The sequence below is a fragment of the Gavia stellata genome, chromosome 2 (assembly GCF_030936135.1).
Source record: "Gavia stellata isolate bGavSte3 chromosome 2, bGavSte3.hap2, whole genome shotgun sequence".
NCBI classification, from domain to species: domain Eukaryota; kingdom Metazoa; phylum Chordata; class Aves; order Gaviiformes; family Gaviidae; genus Gavia; species Gavia stellata.
Window position 1 is genome coordinate 39,406,408 of NC_082595.1, and position 22,474 is coordinate 39,428,881.

The following is a 22,474-nucleotide window of genomic DNA, read 5'->3' on the forward strand; positions in this document are numbered from 1 at the left end:
TGATTTATTTCCTTTATTTTGGGAGGAAAGCCCTACATAAAGCTATAGAGAATTTACGCTTTCTACTGCACCTTTTCCTGGAAATATGTTGCTCAATGTTTGTCAACAAAAGACCAAAAGATCTTTGCCCTAAAGAAAGAAATAGTGTAAAGCTGGTTCTTTGGGTGAAAAGAGAGATTCAGCACTTAGACAGAAAGCCTGATATTTATAAGGCAGTACCCAGTCGCTAATGATTGCGTGATTCAGTCTTCATCATCGACAATCACCTCAAGCTATCCAGGAAAAGGAATTACTGGTCTTAATCCAATAACTAAGAGACACAAGTCCACCTTTTAATTGTCAATAAGCAGCACTTTTACTGGAAAATATAAGAGGAAGTAAACAAACTTACCTTCTCATGCCTACTGAAACACTGAAGTTACTCAAGACAGATTTAAGCCTCACGAATATCTGCATTCTCTCTCACAAGTACCTCCAAGATCTTTTAAACTGATCACATGGCATCTTACAAAATACTGTGTTCACACTTAAATAGCTTAGTCCCAAGCCCTTTCTGCCTCTGAGATTTACGTCATTATTCAGCCTGGTACAAGACACTTGGGCTCTTCAAAGGCTGGCTTCTGGAAGTCTATGAGCACTCCTCTCCTGGAGCTTCACAGAGCATAAAATAGTCGTGGATTTAGTCTGGCTGTAATGTAGCGTGTTTGTGTGGGATGTAGCACTGTCCTCCCCATTTGGCAGGTGAGGAGGCTGACACATCGTATACTAACACCAACATTTGCAAATATTTTCCTAAAGCTAAGCACTAAGTTCTTATTTTGACATTTAAAGAAAAAAAAATAGCCTGTTTCAGTTCTCATCTTCTCCTGAATTTAATGGCAGCTACAGATATTAAGCATATATATAAAATTTGGGTTGTTGATCTAACTTCTAATGGATTTAGGTGCCTTTCTGAAGAAATGTTTCCAACTATTGCTCCAAGGGAAGGATTCTGTAGCACGGGAGGGGACCCATGGCACTGAGCAGAAAGAGAAGTGATTCTCCTTTTTCTACCCTATGAGTATTTATTGATACTCATCTTGAACATTAAAAGCTACACTAATGTCGCTTGGTACCATCTAGCCCCAATTCTAGCATTCTGAAATAGGATGTGCCCAAAGTAAGACTGCGTATTCATCTGTAGTTCTGATTTCTTTTTAGACATTCCTTAGGACAAAGCTTTTAATTATGTCGCCACATATCCATCTGCCTTTGACAGGATCTCTCCCTCTCTTTCAGTGCAGGGGTGCAGGGGATGGACTGTGCTCAGATAGTGAGCAGCTTCTTCGTATTTTGTTGTTCTTCACTAATGAGAAGGTGAGCAAGCTTTCTTTACTAAGCGTCTTCAAATTAATCAGATTAGTTTTATTTTCTATCTCTCCTATGAGACATGAGGACACTCTTAGTCCCACAAAGCTGTATATAAAACTGAGACAGAGAGAGAAGGGACAAACCATGAACTGTGGGTCCTCAGTTTGGCCAAGCTACTTCAATTTACATAACATCATAATATTATGTAGAAGTCATACATAAAATCACAGCTTTGTTACTTTGGCACCACGTATGATTGCCCAAAGCTGAAAATCAAGCCTAATATTTCAAGCTGGTGAAAGACAGTCTTCTGCCTTCTCTCAATCCCCCTCTTCATTTACTACATGATTTCCATTTACCACATGAACCTGATTCATTCCTAAAACAAGTTCATCCTGTTATTGAATAGAAAAGTAGCCCATGGGAAAATGGTGTTTGCTCCCATCTTTAAAAGCTGTCTTCACATGTCTATACAAAGGGAACAAAACAAGGTTATGCTTTTTAAGAGTATAAGTTTGCATATGGTGCATGTTAATACTGTTCCTGTGGGCAGAATTTACCATCTTTTTCAAGCCGAAACACAGCTTGGGGTTTGCGCCCAGCAGCAGAGCAGTAACAACAGCCCCATGGCAGTTGCTCCTGGCTTGGGCTGTGTTGAGTCATTGCATAGTACCTTGCAGTACCGCCAGTAAGGGGTTCTCACCCCCTCAATAGCCCAGTGCTGCAGTGGGACGCTTTGCCAGCAAGTTTATGGCATGTGCTGGGGGCACTGGCTGTCTCTGGAAGAAGTGATCTCTGTGTCAGATGTGTCTGCTTCCCCACTGACCTCCCACAACTTCCCTGCTCAGGGAAGAGGGTCCCGGTCTCCATGCCTGGTACCTCGCACCCAGGTGGCAGACACATTGCAGGCCTGATCCCCATAGTAAATTCGGACTGAATTTTAGTGCCTGTTAAAGAAGCTGTTGGATTTTTTTTTAACTGACGAAAGGAAATATTTTATTCTACCTTTTAAAATTTGAGGTTAGTTAAACTGTTGGAAAATCACAGCCCAAACAATTTAACATTTCAAGCAACGGCAAGCAAAGCCTACAGCAGAAGATGCTGTAAAGCTTTAAAGCAATGCCCCGGTAGCAGTCCTCAGCGACACGTCGGGGTAGACCGTCAGCCAAATTCAGAAGTACAGGAAAGCAACTTTGCTGTTCTTATTCCTGTTCAGTAGGATATTCCTTGCAGTTCCAAACCACTGTCAAGCAGTCTGTCTTGTTGAGAATCTAGATGCATCTATTATCCCCTGACATTTATTGTGACTGTGTGCTATTTAGATGAAAGAAAAGTTATTCATCCGGGAATCACTTGACAATATAAATGGTGTTATTTTGGGCTTTTGTTGCCACTACAATTCATCAAATGAGAGACAATCACATTTTTTTGCTTACGCTATAGTTCATCTAAGAAATCTGGCAACTTCCTTTGCTAGGCAGTGCTAATTTTGGTATTCTGTTATAAGGCCAGTTTTCATCAACTTGGCAAAGAGGATTCTGCAGTAGCTTATAATTCTGTCACGTGCTCAGACAAAATACACAAGACACAAAATGGAGGACATACATAAAATATGCGGCAAAGACTGAGAAAGCTCCTTCTTTCCCATAGGTCCTTACATATACACACACTGGCAGACACGCACATCCAGCCCTGTTCAGACCAACCTCTGACAGCATGTCCATTTTCTCTTTTGGTTTAACTGTGTGCCCCTGCAGTGGGGTCCTGCTGTTTCATGAGCCACTTTCTGTGGAAGGGAGCGTAAGCTGCTGTGTGTGGTGGGTTAAGAAGCCACAGAGGGGCTGTCAGGTCTCTGGTGTCTCTGTGAAATAAAAGGCAGATTTATGAGGACACCAAAAAGCTCTAATATTTTAACCTGTAATTCACATTATCTGTGAGGATGCGCTACTTGTCTAATGCAGATACATGTAACACGATATCATAGTCCGTAATGAATCATTTACCAGTGACAAATAATTGGTATTGCCAACTCGTTCTTTTGTCCCATACAAAATAAAATTCAGTGAGGTTCTCCATAGCAAATGAAAACCTTCCCATCTGCAATCTGAAGAGCCAGAAAATTCAAACAGAATTTTCTTACGGTTCAAAAATGGGATGAATGATATCCTGTGTTTGTTAAGACAGCCAAGCATCTCACTGAAGAAAAATAGGGAGAAAAAAGACAAAATGCTGTAAAATCTGGTTATCTTAGGCCATTTCCTTATAGCTTTAGCAACCTATTTGAAATAAGGGACAAAAAGGTCAGGATTTTTAAATACTTTAATTAAACCTTTCATCAATCAGCTTAGAAATATTCCAACTCTCCCCTCTTTTACACATCTGAACTTAAAAAAATGTATATATCAACCAATAGGAAAGAATTCAATTAAAAAAAAAGAAAAAAAAAGGCTTTTTATGTAATTCACAAAAGCACAGCAAGTGATACTGGGGGTAATCAGGAAGAAACAGAATGTGTGCTTGTCTCTTTTGCGTAGACACTGCTTCCTTTCTTTTCTTCTCCCTGAAATACAGGTTTTATCCTATAGACAGGGCAGTTGGCACTTTTTTGGATTCCATTAGTACATAACTCATTATTCCTACACAAATAAGTGAGCTTTCCGTTACTGGAAGGTAGAAAGAAAACAAAGTCTCTTGTATGAATCCATTTTGGCTGGTGAATTCAATCACTGTTGCGACTACCAGGTCAGCGGGAGATACAGGTAAATCACTAACATTCAGTAGTCTTCATGAAAAGGTCATTTATCAGATGCTGTGGTCTCATACCACCGCTAAGCAGCTAGTCTTTTATTATCCCACAGTGATGCACAGAGACCCCAGTCATCCATAAGGAGACCTTGAACGTATCCTCTCCATAGGATGCCACAGCACATATGCAGTTGAACGCTACACCTCTTTTCATCTGGGGTAGTTCACAAAGCATGCTTGGTGATATATAATGCAAGGCTGACAAAGCTGGCAGTATCCTTAAAAAAAAAAAAAAAAAAAAAAAAAAAAAGATTGTCTGAGGTGAAAAAAATGAAGTATTTTCACAGCACAGAAAGAAGAACTTCAAAAAGATTTCAGAAAGTAGTATCTTGGCTGCACTCCAAAGCACTTCAGAGTTGACTGCCAAAGGATTAAGTCTCCAGTAAGATAAAAATATCTGTGTAACACACAGACAAACACATTCGATATATGTCTAAAAACCTATTCAAATAATATGAAATAACTCAAACTGGCACAACCATGAAGACTACAGACAAGACGGCAATCCCTCAGTAACCGTGTTGCTTTATCCTTGTGTCTGAGGTCCACAGAAACTTTGCCAGAGTAAGACTGTAAAACTCCAAGCTCTGAGCATGTCTCCTGCCTTACTGCCACAGAGCAGGAGACATCTCTTCCAGCCAGACTTAGAGCTGCTTTCCAGAATTAGGGTACCATGTACCCTGCAACACCTTATCTCCCACACTAATAGGGAGACTGCAAACACATGTAAGCCTATTTTTCAGCTGTTAGTTTTTAATAGTTCTGGAAACCTGTTCTCTATTTATTTATTAGCTAACAGTTATTTGCTAAGTTTGTTCTGAAGTCAGCTGTTGCTTTTATCACTACCCAGTTTCCAGTGCCATTTTACTATGACACCTCTGAAAAATCCTGTTTTCCTGAAAAGTGGATGAATACCATAAATATTTGGCAAAGGGATACTCTCTAAAGGCACGGATGGTTCTTCTCTTGATAAACATGAAGCTAAATAGCAAGTGTAACCATAATTGTGGTAACTAATCAAAATCAGTCTTTGGCTGGAACATGCAACTTCCCAGCAGCTTGGCAAGTGGCCAGGTGGTCATGCCCATTAACTTCACACCACCTTATTGTTTATTAAATGGCTGTCTTCTGCACCTAGGAGAGAGAGCACGGATTTAATGAAGGAGGGAGGGACCTGGAACCGACAAAGCAATATCTTTTCCTCCTGATTAAATATTTCATTAAAAGCTCAGTGCCATTCAGTCACTCGTAAGTCATTATGAGGCACGGAGGAGGTCAGTGCTAACTAGCTAAGTATCTTGCATAGAGTGACCAAGAAGAAATAAGAAAAAGAGTTGAACTTCAGCATGTGATATTTAAGATTAACATTCCTGCAGGTGAATGTTCTTAGTAGCCAACAATATTCTGAATATTCAGTGACTATTCAACAAATGCTCACTTCAACATTCTGAATTGAGCCTCGAGGTTTGAGCTCTCCTTTGGTGTTAAACACAGTGACTAATGTGAAAGAGGTTGCTGGTAAAATTAGCCCAGCTAGATCATTGGCAGGCGTGTTTTGTCAGAAGACAATGGACACTTCAACAGCTGCATGTGAAATAACAGCTGAAAGAGAGAGATGATTTTCTAGGGATTTTAAGCTGCTTTTTTTCCCGAGTACTCAAAATTATTCCAAACACTTAAGTGGTGTAGATTTTCTATGCAAAGCATCATAGGAAGATTATTGGAGGAATTCTGTCAGGGTCAGACGAGCGACTGAAGACAAAAAATGAAATGTGAGCTTAGCACGGCTCGCAAGGTTTCTTTTGGTGAAGGTTGGATCGAGGTCTGTAATTAAAATATATACAAAAAATGGGGCTTCGTGTTTTGATGATTTTGTAACCTTGAGTGGTGAAAGAACACATTCAAGGGAAGCTTGAGAGCAGTCTGTGAAATGATAACACTTGGCAATACCAACATGATACTTTACCACTTTTTTATATCATAGGACACATCATAGCTTAAAAAATTAAATGAAAGGATAAGTAAGCCAGAGAATGCTCCATGCCTCCAGGCCAAGTAAACCACGGGCTGCTCCATTAAAATGTTTAATTGTAAAACTTCATACATTTATTCAGAACTTGGATGTACGTAGGGGAGTATCTCTGGGTAAAGCAGCTCAGAACTGTGCATCTTGATTAATTTGAGGAAAATTAATTTTCGGTACAATTAAAATTGTCCACATGGAATATTCCTGAGTACTGAGGAGCTATCATCACTTTCCATGAAGAAACTATAGGAGCATTTTGTTTTAGAGTGGCTTGGCTGTTAATCTGCATCTGTCTCTACCTGATGAAAGCTGTAGTTTGCTTTGAGTTTACTTTATTCTCTGCAGACAAAGACTCATAGCTAGACCCGCATCTTCCTGCTATGTCATGACTTCCATTCTCCACATTTTGTGTAGATTAAAGGAGGCATCTGACATCTCTTTTTCACCATTTGCAGCAGCAGCATGCTGTTTTACAGCAGCCCGGGTTGGAATATACATTATTGCACTGCTGGTGCTGAAGTCAGGGCGGCTGTGTGGATTTAGCAGAGGTAAAATTCAGATAGAATCTATGAGACATAAGAAACTGTAAGATGTTTATGATCTTTGTATAAGCACTTGGAAATTGGAATTTATAATGACAGTTTTGACAGTGTATTAGCTAGAACACCTGTTGAGAACAAGATAAATGGCCAGTCTAGACTGAACATGAGGCTATTACAAAAATGATGGATGCTCTTACTGCTATCTGAGATTAGCTTAGAACTGTTGAAACCTTCAACTATTGTTCAGTGTATTTCCAAATTGCCACGTGATCCTGCTGGTGAGATACCGGGGCATATATTACATGACCTATCTACAGACTGCATAAGAGTAGAGAGAAATATATTTTACATTCTCTTTTTAGTCTAAAAAATGAACTTTCAAAATATTGATATTATTTAGATTAAATAATTCAAAAACTCATTCAGTAAAAGAAAAAACATTATTGCCATTCTACTTTTTAATGCTAGATTCGCTAAAGGTGAGTGTGCTTTAATTATGTGCTGTAATTTGGACCACAATTCAAGTATTCAATTTTTAATTCAACCATTCCACTGTTTTGGTGTTCAGATAAAAAGAATTAAAAAAAAAAAAAAAAAGAGGAAGAAGTCAGAAATCAGCTTCTGCTAGCTAAAATACAATTAATTTCTCAGGAGGATTGAAAAAGGCACAGATCTCATTGGATTGTTAATAAAACACAGTATTGTTTGCATCTAAGCTGAACAAAATCAGCTGTCAAAAGCTTTTGTCTTTCTGATGTCAGTTCAACAGATTGCAATATTAATATGCAAATATCACAGATCAAAGTACACAACAGTGACATTTGAACTACCATTTTTATTAATGGTATCAGTATTCTTTGAAAGCTGATTCCAAACATAGGCACAGAAATAATTTAAAATATGATTTAAAGAGCAGAGGGTGGTAAATGACAAAGAAAACTTTTTTATAGAAAAAAGGCCATTAGCTTTTGCACACAAACTGCTTTCATAAGCCTATCAGAGGAACACACAGTCTAAGTTTGCCCATGCAAATGTTCTTAATCATGTTTCTTTCGTCTACATTATCCTATAGGACAATTTCTTCTTGAGTTTGGAAGCTAAGTTTTCGGATTCTCACCCAAGTTTGGGTGAGGATAAAGCCTGTCTCAGATGAGAAGAAGGCTCAGCATTATGGACCTCTCCTCGCCGACAAGCCTCTCTGGTGGGAAGGTTGACGAGATGGTGTGGGTTAGATCTTGCTTCTTCCCAAGTGCACAAGATTAACCAATTCCAGGGAATTTGCTTTCAGGCTACCTGTATGACCTTTCAAATTCACTTCATATTCACCACAACCATCGCACGGAGCAGGTCAGCAGTGTTCAGAGCACAGCGGCTGCAGTCAGACTGTCTGCAACATGCAGCATATGCGACAAGCACTGTTGTCAGGTCCAAATGTCAGGCAGCAGCACACAGCACACGAGCGCTTTCTGCACAGCAGGAAGGGGTGCAGGCTTCTGCATCTGCCAGCTCAATGTTTGCTACTGTATGCTGCAGCCTCGGTGGCTACAGGGATGCTAAACAAAATAAATCAGACCTAATCTCTAGCCCCGAGGCATACTGGCATGGCACAGCTTGAACCCCTACGGCTAAAATCCGTTACTCTCCAACACAGAGTAGTCATACTTGGATTGCCTTTGGGGATGGCTCCCAGCCCATGCTGGCCCTTGACCAACACCCAGGAATTTCTTGGGAGACTCCTCATAGGCATGCACCAAAAGGCATGCTGAGAAAGGACTGTGCAAGCAATTTAACGGTACAAACTGTGCTAGCTCTGCTCAGTTTTCTAGGGCAGATAACGGGCGGATCATGCATCCTCGGGCAGTGAACGAGGGCAGCATGATCCCTGCCATCCCAGATAGTCTCATCCATCTGCCACGACCTGGCGCTCCCTCACCTGCTCTGACCCAGGGAGCTCCTGACTTTTCCCCTTCGAGGCCCCCTCCTCCCTTTCTCTTTGTGCAGGAGGGTCTCACCAGTTTTTTTCTTTAAGGCCTCTCAGCACAGGCAGCACCGAAGGAAGCTTAGCAAGGTGCACAGACTCAGCCCCCGTCAGATGCTATTGAAATCAATGTCTTGCTAAAAAGAAAAAAAGTTACTGAAGGATCAGCTGCTGCTCAGTAATGTCAAGAAGTAATTCCAGACTTACAGTGTTGTCTCTCTGTTCTAAAAATGCTAAGCAAGCCACAGCAGCTAGGATTTAAAGGTGTGCAGAGTAAAATATATTGCAGATTACTTTCAAAAACTCTCACAGCAGATTGAACAAATTGTAGCTTTGCCAGATCCTGCAAGACAGAAAATTTGAGCTGGTTGAAGACTGCTTTGCAGCGGAAAAGAAGAAAAGCAATATGAAAATATTTAATTTACAGTGTCCAGTGTTTGAAAAATATTATTTTCTTAAAATCCCCAGAAGTTCCCATATTAAACTTTGTTGAAATGGCATCTTCCTTAATTTCTTTTTCATAAGAAAAGATGTGACTGGACTAGCTGATGGAGTTCCTTATTCCTTGAAATTGGTCTGTTTGAGATTGGCAAACTAAAGAAATGCAAAAATGTCTGTGGTAAACTGAGCACAGTACTGTACTTGAATGGTAGTGGGAACACGATGCTCTCAAGTTTGCTGTGTATTTAGTGCCATCCACAAAACCAAAATTGAATTCTGCTCGATCACTGGCCTTTTTTAGAGGATACATGACAATAGGTGTCAGCTGCAGTGAAAAATTCAATGAAAGCTTTCTGGAAGGCGCAGCAGATAGCAACACCAAACCATAGTTTAGCATTTCAGTGTTACTATTCTTCAGGCTGTGCAGATAGTGGTTTGCTTAGTGCCTGCTCTTTTCAGGCACTGGCCCTAGTTTCAGGCACTATCTATGCCTTATCTCATTTGCATAATTTTTGTTCGGAATAATAGTCTTTAAATTTTACAACATTTTCAAGGCAAAGGGTGCCAGAACGACCTAGATAGCGGCAGACATCTGGAGAAAAAAGGCAGGCAGCTGGAAGGGGTATAGATTATGCTTAGTCAAGCTCTGAGTTATCCAGTCCTCTCTGGTTTAAAACTTTCTTCTCTCTTTAGTGGAGGTATACACTTCAGCACTCTTCCACGCTTCTGAATCAACTGATGTCAAGAGCAAAGCAGATTACTTTCTGAATCAGTCAAAATTGGTTACTGGGCTCAGTACTGAATGGGTTCTATGACCTGTGCTACATAAGGACCAGACTAGTTGATCAGATTCTCTCCACTGTCCTAAAAGTCTGTAAATCTTTTCATTTATGGACACTGTTACTTTGTTTTATTGTTGCTAACACTACAGGATTCCAAAGTTTGCCAAGAGGTTGAAGTCCTGGAAAAAATTGTGGCCAGCTTGATACAAAACTCCTGGACTCAGGAGATATTGTAGATAAAAGAGCAGGTGCAGTAAACAGAGCCTGGCGTACGTGACACGATTGCCCATCGCACGTGGCAGGGACAGGAGATGGCACAGCCCAGAGAGCACCAACATCCAGCAGCAGTGGAGGGGTCTACGCATGGGCCTGGCGTGACTGCAGTTGCCAGCCTGCATCAACCTGCTGTTGAGGAAAAACAGCTCTCAGATCCATCTGCTTTCCATTTACACATCAGTGATATTTTCCTGATTTTGAACAGAAAAACTACTATAGGCTTAACCATTTTCTCATGAAAAGTTCCTCAAAACTGACATATTGCATTGATTTCTTACAGTTTCAACTACTTAGTTTCCAACCAAAACTCTTTTCTTAAATACCTTCTCAGTCAGTGCTGTCTAAAAATTAATATTATCAAGTACCAGGTAATACATATATAAGCCTTAGAATTTGCTGAAAAGCCAGGATTGTAAGACAGCCTTGGATTCCGGGGTCAGTACAGCACCAGTGCCCCATTCAGCTCCTAGTTCTGAAGTTTACCTCCTGTTCACAAATAAACATGCCTTTTCTTCAAAAATACTTGATTTGGGTACATATCCATGTTATAAACACATATAGGTTTAACTATTTTGCTATTTGTTTGAAGAAAATAAAGCAAGTAGAAATAACTAGGAAAAAAAACCCCAAACCCAAAGCATTTTATAGAATCTTTTTCAAGAAACTCTTAATTCTGTAAGTGTTAGTACTTTTCTTAACATTCTGATAGTTAAATGGTTTGACTTTCTGATGTAAAGGTCTTTTACCTAAATTTCCTTCTACTTAATTTTCTAAATATTCAGAATACCGAAAATGTTTTTTTTAAATCTTCTTTATATAATTATTTTTCTGGAAAACATTTTTCAATTCGTCCAACCTGCAAGTGAATTGAAAATCCAGTTTACCACTGTTTGTTGTGTTGATAGCTTACTTTCCGCAAGTAACATCATCTGGTGTTCAGTTCATCGTCTATCAAATGAGAACAACAACACTTTGTAATCCTTTTTCTCTCCCTGTCTCTTTGGTGGAGAGACTCCCCCTCACTATGCTCAGGGATCACAGTCGGTACAGTGGAATGCCCATCCTCCAAGTGGTGTTGGACTTAATATAATAATAATAAATTTAGTATCACTGAAGCGGAACCAAAGAGCCTTTCTCTTGTCTAGTAATTACATGGATTATGAGAATCTAAAACTTGATCTCCAGATCAAGCATTTTCAGAGAGGTTCTCAGTATGTTTAAAACTGCGTAAAGCTTTCATTTTACTCTTGTGAGGTAGCCATTCCAGGTTAAAACTACTTTATACTGACATTATTTTCATAATGCAGTTAAGATTTTGTCATATCAGTTTTCATTAAACTGCATGGACTCTTCACTTTATTAAACTGTGATTCCCTTAGGTTAAGAGATACAGGAATCACAGTGGCATGTGACTATTTCCACATTAAACTGATTTCTTTGTGCTCAGAGCAATATTTTATCATTTAATAATTTTAAGATTCTTTCCACTGATAAGAAATCCAGTTTCTTAGTATCATTCATGCGTACAAGCTTTAGCAGTAAACATCTTACAAAAATAAGAGCAGCAACATTAAAAAGCACCAGAAGGCATATACACGATACTCACTTAAAGATAAATGCGTGCTGCCTGGCCTTGAATACTCTTGTGATTGCCCAGTGGTTACAACACAGGGCTGTGTCCTGCTCTTAAATTTTCTTTGGACCTGTTCTGCAATCTTTGCTATGTCACCATAGCTTTTTGGACACTAAGCTATTAATATGTGAAAGGATAAGACTGATAACATCTCAGTTGTAAAGTGCTGTATTTGTTGACTGTATCTGATATCCAGTTCTTCAAGGTGTGCATTGCAATTTCCTGAGCATCTGTAGACTAAAATGGATTTTGTGAATGCTCAGTAAGACATGCACAGTACGTTGCAAAATAAACTCCAGAAATGGAAAGGACGTTGCTGGGTGACCTTATTCACTAAGTGGATCAAAATGCCTGTGTAAAAGCTTCTGATGACGGTGACTTGGTACACAATTTGTCTCTTTGGGCATGATCCAAAGCTTATTTAGCTCAGTGTTTGGTGCAGAGACGGACTACATAGGTTTTAGACTATACTCTGCATCTCTGTTGAATCTGTTCAGCTAGTCCCCTCTTTCAGACAATCTTAGCTTCATTTATCTAGTACTTGTTTCTTGTCGTGTCTTAGCTCCCCCTTTTGCTTTGGAGTGCCTGTGTCACATTGTGTTCTTATTCTCTTCACAAAATAATTTTGTTGGATTCTCTGAGTCCAGGAGAAATTTTAAAAGTTCAAATATTCATCCTCACGGTAAGCAGCATGCAATTTTATTCACAAAGGTTAAGTAATAATAGAGCCAAGAACAAAGGCAATAACCTGATCTAGATCACTGATTCTCATCTTTGTGTGGCTCAGCCCCACTTGAGAAATGCTTTCCTGAGGCTCAGAGTTCCTTGCCACACTAAGTCCAGCTCCTGTCTCATTCCCAACAGGCTACCTAGGGGATGCTGCCTCGGCTCCTCAAAGCTCCCCTCCAGATGTGCAGGGCAGAGGCAGCTGAGCTGGTCTTGCACACCCCTTATCACTTGGGAGTGATGTGGCAAGGATCTCTCGTTCATGCACTACAGAGATTCTACTGCTGTAATTAACTTTTACATTGTGGGAAGTCATATCACAACAGGTGGATGTCAGCATGCTCGAGAGGACTGGGGTAATATTATAAATACTGATAATCATAATCTTGTCTTGCTCTGAATTGACATATAGGCAGAAAAAGCTTATCAGAACAGATGGCTTGATGTATACAAACAATACTTTGTGAATTGTGATTAGACATGGCAGTCCCTATTGTTTCACGCACCCAGATTTTGATGAGAGAAGCAATACCAAAAATTTTGCATTGTGAACAAGGCTTTTTCTGCAAAGGCCCTGAGTGGAAACTTAGCATATATGAATAGCTTCCCTGCTGGTCTGGTTACATCAGCTACACAGACAACATAAGTGGAGCTGACAAAAGTTACCTTCCTCTTGTACGGTTACATCTGCGAAGAGGGGCTGGTTGCATAGTGTCATCCAGTAAGGTGACATAACTCTTTGCAGCACCAGCTGACACTGCTACCCTGTGCAGCTCGTGCTAAACCTACCCTCCAAAGGAGCAGTGTTCAGTCCAGACACAGCCACAGGATTCAGATTCATCTTTGACCTTGCTAGTTCACAGTAAAAGAGTTAAGTCAGCCTGTAAAAACAGCAACCATAATTGAATAGTCAGTCTCAGAATTAATTGTCAAGTATTTGACCTGACTGCTGTGAAACTAGAACTTATCCCGTTAAGTCAAATGCTTTGTTCAAATGCTCTGTTCAAATACTTCTACATCGAGAGCTGTTTAGCACAGCAATGGCTGACCTCACATCAGCAGAAGATCCTTGTCCATTTTAGCCAACAGCAAGGAATGTAGGGAGGTCGGGGAGGCAGAATGATAGTTTAAAAAAGATCTTCATTAATCCAACAGAAATGTTGGCATCCTCCCTTTCTTGAAAAACAATACTGCTGTGCAAATGAAGATAAAAGTGATGGTTAAAAAACAAAGCACAAGGAACACTTTTTGTCTGACATGTACAATAGTCATGAATGTGTTGGTTTTGCTAATGTGTTGGTTTCGCTACAGTTGATCATAAAAGCAGAACCTTCCTCCTATCTGGAGATCTTATGTCTTTTTTTTAAGTGGATGGGGATACCCCTTTGTGTACATTGTCAACAAGTAGGAAGAATACTCTGAACGCTGGACTCAAAGTATCTCAGAATAGTCTAAAAAAGATAAAAGCTGTCATAATACTTTCAGGAGAAAAGATGGAAAAGATGGGAGAGAACTGGTGTGTTGTTGCTGTTACAATTGCTTTACATGAACATCGTTTTGCTCTTGGGGGAAAAAAATCACAGAAATGGGAGGTATATAAGTGTTGTTAGAATCAAAATACATTCTAATTTCCTACATTTCATAATGCTTCGGCACAAGTTTGCTTTCAGCTGTTTTAGATATTTGAAAAATTATCATTGCCTTGCAGTTCTAATACGGAAAATAATTAACAATATTATTGCTCTCCTCACCTGGCTCTTGACTACAACTCAACAGTTGGACATGTGCACATAAACTTTGAACAAATGCAATGAAATGACAATGTGCTATAATAACGTGATAATTAGATATGTCATTGGTGCTTCTGTAAATCAGGTCATAGTGAGAAGACGTCAGATTACTGTAAAAAAACTGAGATACTGTGAATGAAAAATTATTATAACCCGGTCTTGCAATGAACTTCAAAAAGGGTGAAAAAAAATCTTGTGAGAACAGGGACCTTGAGCCGTGTAAGTAATGATTTGTGCCTCTGCAATTAGACATGATGTCCTTACTATTCCACACTGTTTGGTGGAAATTGTAGTGTAAGCAGTTTTAAATTAAGAACAAGGATTATCACTCTTTAGAACTGAGGGAGTAATTGATTCATTCAAATAACTACATCTTCTAACAAGCAAAATAAGGAAATATGATTAGTTTACAGAGAAGAACTGCATTGTGAGAAAGATTTACACTCTCTACAGACTTCTTATACCTTATGAGACTCATCTTACTGAGATCATTATTAAATAGAAATAGGTCCCTGCAGGCTTGTTTTTAATTTAAGGGTGACAAAGCTGAGAAACATGGTGTACAAGCAAAAGCTTGCAGAGTAGAAATGAATGATTACATAAAAAAATTAGATCCTCTGGCCTGAAGTTTCATATCTGCACGGTCTGCTCATTACATTTCACAGCAACCCTACAGTTCAAGAAACTCATTGTCAAGCAAGTAAGAATACATCAAGCAAGGTTTGTAATTCAACACGAGAAGTCATTCCTAGTCCTGCTAGTGCTTCCTAGCAGAAAGGAGAGGCGAAAAGAAAGGACAACCACATCTTGTTCATTAGCTGCATACTGGATTTGTTTCACTGCAAATAGGGAGAGCTGTCACGGAATAACAACCTAGCAGCATGTCATGCTGTGTGGAAATATTTTTAAATGCTTCCATGCCTATTGTACAATCTCTTTCCAAATAATATGCTCCTTAAATCTTTGGGAACGTTTCCTCTTTAGAACTCCCTTTTTAATATTATATTCATGAGCCCAATTCACTTAAGGGAGTGAGGTTTTATTCATTTGTGAAATGGAAAACAAAGCAAAATAGATTAACAGACAGCATGTTTTATGTTAGAATCATTGCATAATTCTGCTCGACTTGTCCATTGGCCTTGTTTAGATTGTGAACTTGATAGCCTAGGAGAAGTGCTTTCCTTGGTGTCTTCTCTATGTGCAAGTAGGCTGCAAGTTCTCAGCAGTTACAGTGGCAGTAATTTCCCCTTGTAACTGCAAATATTTCCACCACTGTGAGGTGCTTCTCCACTGTGAGCTCTGTGGGTGTCATTAAAGAGGCTTAATTATATGCCACATATATGCTACAGTCCTTAGTTCCAGTCATTGTACATGGGCTACATGAACTTAAAAAACCCAACAATTTAAGTATTTCATTTCGGGGCTGTTTAGAATACTGTAGTAGATACCAGAAGCCCCAAAATGATTGTTCTCACAGCTGTTCAGGGTTCCTATGGAGTGAGGATATAAAATGGAAAACACGGGTGTAATATGGTGATAGATTAAGGCAGGCAGAGATGGTGAATTTTCATCCAAACTTTGAGCAAAATCTAATGGCACAAAAAGCACTTAAATTCAGAACCCAGTTCTATGACAATTCAGTGGCATATTTTAATCATAGTGAACTATTTGGAGGAACAGTGAGCATAGTGTGAGATAGACTGCCAATGAACCTACTAGTCAACGATGAACTGGGAGAAGGTCCAGATGACTTCACTTCTTGTTATGTCTTTCACACAGAATTTTTCTAGTGTGGCCCATCTCTGCTAAAGGCCAGAGTTTCCTTGTATGCAGCCATTAGGGTTACTCAAAATGCCTGCAAAGCAAAGCACATATGATCTCGTTTTAGGTTTTAAAGTCTCATCTGAAAAATCTCTGAGGCATATACCACATCAAACCCAATTATCTGCTTCCAAAAAGATGAAGGGTTCACTAATTAGCTGGCTGAGCTCTTATGCCATGAACATGTACATCCTAGACAAGCCCAGGAAATGGGTCCATTTTCTGAAATTCCTTTGAAAAACATGCACTCCAGACATACTGAGGAAGGTCTTTTAGCAAAAAATGAAGGATTACCATACATTTATCATACGAAGATTATCATAGGAGATTTTACCAGAACATGTAAAGAAACTACATGACACTAGGCACTGGTATTAAAGTGTAGAGCTTTTAGTTTCTAGATTGTGTTTTTTAAAAATTGATTTATGTCATTTTTTTTTGTGTCTGAAAAACATTAGCACTCTATTGTCTAGTTTAACAACATGAGAGTTGAAAGAAAACTCTTCAGTTTTATTTACTTACCCAAAGAATTTATACTGCCATTATCCCTGCAAGTATGTGAACAGCATTCATGTAAAGGTGGCTGAAAGAGCAAAACCTCTTTATGCAACTGCAAGTATTTTTGTCTTCTCAGAGCTAGAAACCCTTCTCTTGTTGAGGATATTTTGTAGGAAATGGATACTGCTTCTGGTTTGCCAAGGAAAGATGGCCTGCATGTTCATTTGCCCATCAGTCCCTCCCATACTAGGTATTGAACAAGCTGGTGCATTTCAGTCATACATAGATGGAGAAAGGGGAAGCAACATTACAGCCTTAAGTCCTGATAAGTTTCAAAAAAGTCAGGAACTGGATTTACGATATGTGCCCAAATCTCACCACAGGAAAGCAGATGAAATTTGTCCACCCTGCATTCATTTGGGCAGAAGTGTGCCAGTCCATCAGTGGTCACACCAGTTCTGGCCAGACAGTCAGCACAAGCATAGCTCTGTGCCAACCCTAGCATGAGTGGTGTCTTCCCCAGCGTGTACTGATTTTTTTGAGGTGAGAAGGGGGAAGCATAAGGACAACAAAAAGATGCAACTTCATTCAGTTTCATCAGTTCATTGAAAAGCTTGTTTAATTTAGGTATTTGGTTTTGCTGCTTCAGGGACAGAACCTTTTTTGAGTGTTTGGGCTTTTATTTTCTGGGTGAGCTTTTTTAGTGAGTGTGAACAGGCACTGAAAGCTCAAAGCTACAAAGTTGATGAGAGCCGAGGCTGCTCAGCAGTTCCCAGAGGAAGGTGGTTTGATCCAGGAGAACAAGCACTGGATTGGACCCCAAATTCCAGCTCCAGTTTTGCCATAGATTCCCCACATGGCATCCAGAGAGGGAATTTGTTCCACTTCCATAGACAGTAAATGGAGATAACAAGTCGCATTTCATCTCATAGCAGTGATATAATCGTTAAAGTTTATGATTCATTTGGGCGCTGTTGTGAGGAATGCTTTAGAAAGGAACATGAGGAAAGGAATAATTCTGCATTCATTTCATGGTGTAACCACTAGTTAAGTAACAAGGATAAAAATAATGAACCTATATTGGATTGTCTAAGCATACCCACTACACTGAATGAAGCTGGGAATAGGCAAAAAATACGGTTGTGTTATTAAGGACTGGCATGTATATGGTGCCAAATTAAGGTTGCATGGGCAGCCTCATTTCTGGCATTTCATACCTTTGAATACTTGGCTTTTCAAATGGAACATTATTTCTTAATTAAGTAAAAATGTAGTTTCAGTCAACTGTACTGTGCAAAAAAAGTCCACTGAAAAATACCCACCAAAGTGACACAACGTGGTTAGCATTTGCATTATGTAGAATGGGCAGCAGTTGGTGGCATATTAAATAAAGAGGTTAAAGAGATCACTGGATGATGGGTTCTTCAATCCAGCAGAAGAGTGGCATGGGAGAAACTCCTATTGCTGCATGTGGCCAACCTGTAGACTTTGCTCACTCAGCAGGCATTTATTAAAGCACTTAAACATATTAGCTTTGAGGCACAAGTCTCGGTTATCACCTCAGCTTTCCTACACCAACTCACACATTTGAAATTAAGCATATCGAAAGTATTGTGTTGGATTGAGACTGGTTTTTTGTTAGCCTTGTAGTTTTCAAAAGCTACTAAATTTGCTCCAGCCTTCACCCCTTTATAAATAGATCTTACTGTAGTTAAGAGATATAAACTAAAGAATCACTGAAACTAAAATCAGAAGTCTTGAAATAAATTATTATTTTCAAAAATCAAAATTGCTATTAGGTCAAATTCTTCAAATTTCAAACATCTCGGGTAATTTTCTAGAGGGAAGAAGCAGAATAGTAGGTCAACTGAAAAAAAAAAGGACTTGAGAAGACTTCTTTGAAGTAGTTTATAAGAGGCTGCCAGAAGAAATGTTTTCTTTTAGGAGAAAAAGAAAAAAACCCCTTGGTTGGTATCTGTGACATGTCATGTGACAAGCTGCTATTTGAAAAGACTGTTTATGGTTGTTAAAACTTCATACACATCTGAGAACCAATTTTGGAAGAAAAACTCTCTGATCTGCAGCATGCACACAAGATCATGTAAGAAAGAAAGCATTTGCTAGGTCCAGCAAAAGGAAGTAATGAAGTCGACTGTAGCTTTGGGACATTTTAAATAAACACCTTCAGTTCTAAATGGAACTTCTATATATGCAATCTGTAACTCTCCCTGTTCTTTAAGTGAGTTTCCTTCTTCCAAGAACTGGATTCTTTGGTGTTTTGCATTTATTACACCAAGAAACTGCAAAAGTAGCCCAGAGGAGCTGACATCTGAGCTTTATGACCAGCCAGTTTGCTGTGGGGAAGAAAAAGTCCATCATCTAGAAGCTATGTGTGAAGAACTTAGTATCTCCATCACAGAGATAAATCACAGAGACAGAGCTGCAACAGCATGGAAAGGAGTGGGTTTGCGCTTTGTGGTCTGCAATAGTTTATCCCACTGAATTTGCTGTGTGGATGTTTGAGGGCCGGGTTAACATTTAAGAATTATCTCTATGACAAAAATGGTTAGACACTTTTAAAATTGTTGAGCTCGATACCAGTAGTTAGAGGATTAGATTAAACAAACAAGAGAACAAACCACAGACTGCAGCGTTTCTGAAGTATTCAGGAACTTTTTATTCCTATAAATTAAATGACAGACTAACTAATAGTGGCTGATTTGTAAACTTAACAGAGTATCTTAAAAAGATACTTAGAGAAGTTAAATTTCTTCAGTAGAATATCTTACCAGGAGAAAATAGGAGAAAAGAATAAAAAGAGGAATTGAAGAGAGATAAATAGGTACTGATAGAAAATCAGTAGAAATAATTCATTTTGAGCTACAATATTTTTCTTGTCTTTTATCAAAATCAGATATGAACCCAAGGACTCTAGGTCGTCAGCCATGCATCAGACTAATAATTGCAAAAGTATTTTTAACTGATAGGTTTTCTTCTCAATTTTTCCGAAGTTAATATAATTATTTGTATTTTGTAGATGGGGAACCTCGACCAGGAAGAGTGAATGACTTTTCTAGCATTATGCAGCATGTCAGTAGTGGCTGGAAATAAAACACAGACGGAGATTCTGGGACGTTGGTTTGACATTTCACACCATGGTGCCTTCCTAGAAATGAGAGATGATGTAGGACTGAGAGCCAGGCAAACATTGTAAGTTTTGAGGAATCTGTGATGAAGTCCACTGAGTGACAGAAAATTCTTGTTACCTTCCTGCTTTCATTGTGAACCTGCTGCAATTGTCTGTGTCTCTTTTGTGGTTTTGCCATGTTTGATTTGTGTGTTTTGCTGCTCTCTTTATGATGTGATGACTTTCTGAAACTGAAGGTTCTGAAATCAGGCACAAGTGTGCACATTGTTTTCTCTTTCTTTCTCCTTCTTTTGTCTGTCTGTCTTCTCTTTAATTTCTTGAAAATCAACAGTAATTGAATATATCTCATTTCTTCCAGATTTCCTTGCAGCATTGCTTGGTCCAATTTCAGGAATTCACCATACCTGCCATCTTTTTAAATTTCACTGGCATCTCTAAGCTGCCCTAGGAAAATCAATTATGCTAAGCTGAAGTACTCTGGGATGAAAGCTTCTTCCCTCATCCGAAGAACCCTAGGAAAACACTTGCCATCTTCCAGATTCCTAGACTAGAAGGCAATTGTCCCCTAATCAAGAGTGTTTAGTCACCTCAAGTAAATTTAGAGACAAATGTCTGTTGGAAATCTTAGAGCAAATCAAAAGCTTGTTCATAGGCTGCTAGGGAACCATCATGACTGGACTGTGAGATGTCTGTGCTGAATTAATTGCTTGTGAATTATGCAAAGTGTAAAGCCTGAGAATATTATCTCTGACATAAACAGACTGCACTGACAAAACAAAGTATTTGGAAGTAGAAAGATTTGCTATGTAACTTACGTTACCGTGGTGAGATGGACAGAAAGTTAAAGATTATAATGGCATTCCAAGTTGTCCAGGTGGAAGAACAATCCTAAAACCTAAATATGTAACTCAGTGGCAGTTTTATGTACTCTCTTGGCAGTACTTTGAAAACGAGTAAATAATAATCAGTCATTAATAATCTGTAGTATAACCTGATAGCAGACAATAAGCCCGATGCCCTTTTCCTTGCTCATTGCTTCTCATGGAATTAGCAACATTTACATCCTAATGTTCAGCTTGATTGTTATTCAGCTTGAAAAAAAATTCCAAAGATCCTGATCTGATATGGGTTAGGGATCATTAATTTGTTTAATTAGCTCACCTCTCTCACTAGCTACGGAGCTTAATGAATTAAAAAAACCAAACAAGCAAAAAACAATGAACCAATGAACCTGGGCTTTTAAAACATTAGGTATGGGTAAGTGTATGATGAATTTTTTGAAAAAATCCTGCTGCTACCTTTTAGAAGAGTATATCGTAAGCATTAAACACAAATATTCAGTTGCCAGGACTTCTGCCTAGAGTGAGCGGTTCTTTTATGTTCAGACAGTTTAAAGATGTGTAGGCCATGAGTTCTGTATAGAATAAATAGAGGTTGAGGGAATAATGCTACAGCTTAGATAGACCAAACTGACAGTAGCTTATGTTTAACTGCCAATCTGAAGGACAAGAATGCCTCGGGAGCCGACCAGAGCAAGGATAGATAAGCTATTGTCTTTGTCCCTCAGCTGATCAGCCAGCTGGCGAAAGCGCTCAGCCCCCGTTCCCTGGCTGCCAGCTCTCCATGGACTGAGAGGTGCTGCTCCTCAGGAAGGACCTGGCAAACAAGGCACATACAGCCAGGGGCAGGTCAAGAACTGGAGCACCGTGATGGAGTACACACTCAAGAAAGGAAATGGCTTCAAGGGCACTCTAATCCTGCGTGCGCACACACACACACACACAAAAAAAGAAAGTGCTTTTCTCAGTGAATCTTGAACCAGAAGACTGTTTTGTCTGTAAATACAGGTAAAGTGATCGGGGAATTAAACCCAGCTTCATCCAAAGATGTTATTTTCACACTTTCCCTTAAAGAATGCTGATTAAAAACCCCACTAATATGATTACCAAAATACATTTTGCTTATGTAGATATATCAAGCCCGAAAGTCTTTAAAAGAGAAAGAATACCAGATAGGACATTTAAATGGAAAGAATACACCAATATGGAAACAGATAGGACATTATTTTCTACTTTTTTTTTATGATTGAGAATGTTGCCACACCTATAAAACCATTATCCAAATACCTACAGAACTGAGGAGCAGTGGGGATAAGGTGATATTGCAGTATTGCAGTGGGAGCTACTAGCTTTCCTAGTAATGAAGGCTGGGAATCTCCATTATTGTTCTTTAGCCTGCTTGAAACTTTAACAAACCTCATCCACGCCAGGTGTCTGCCTCAGGCTGAAAACCTCTAAAACTTGTCAGCAAGACCTGTTCAACCATTTCTCAATAATAAATTAGAGGGAAAAAATTTACTGTCCCAAGTCAAGGAAAAAAGCCTTTTTTTGTCTGGAAAGGTGTGAACCTCCATGCTCGGCAGCAAGATCTTGAAAACTGACATGGGGTAACACAGTGGTAGCACAAATCAAGCTTTACATAACCATAAAAAATTCTTAAAATTGGCCAGGGGCCTCGTAGACACCTCAGTTTAAGCATTAATTTTAGCAACTGGCAGTTAAAATCAGCTGTAAGAAAGACACATAGTTAAAACCTAATTTCCAGCATAATCCCCACATAAATGAGACTGAAACTATTATTTACTTTGGTCATAATATG